The sequence below is a fragment of the Penaeus monodon genome, chromosome 22 (genome assembly GCF_015228065.2).
Source record: "Penaeus monodon isolate SGIC_2016 chromosome 22, NSTDA_Pmon_1, whole genome shotgun sequence".
Taxonomy (NCBI): Eukaryota; Metazoa; Arthropoda; class Malacostraca; order Decapoda; family Penaeidae; genus Penaeus; species Penaeus monodon.
Window position 1 is genome coordinate 3,128,879 of NC_051407.1, and position 348 is coordinate 3,129,226.

Genomic DNA, 348 nt, shown 5'->3' on the forward strand with positions numbered 1-348 from the left:
CATTCAGTAGGCGGCCAACGCATACACACAGTACACCTCCCCACTGAATTGTGCACATTAAACACACACACCTTCCTCTTTTCAGGCTTTTGTACAAGATTTGCACCATTTCCCGTTCCATTTTTTGTCTTTGTTTGTTTGTTCATTGTTCTTTGCTGCTCTGATGATTGTCTTTAGTTCTGGCCCACTTTTTTCCTCAATTGTAATTCCATGTGCCAAGGAAAATCTGGCACACTGAATCTCCTAACTCTTTATATTATCTTCATGAGGATTTTTGATGCATGCATGACCCGTAGCTCCTGTTTCTTTTTTCGTTTTTCTTTTAATCGATAAGTGTGAGAGTAACGT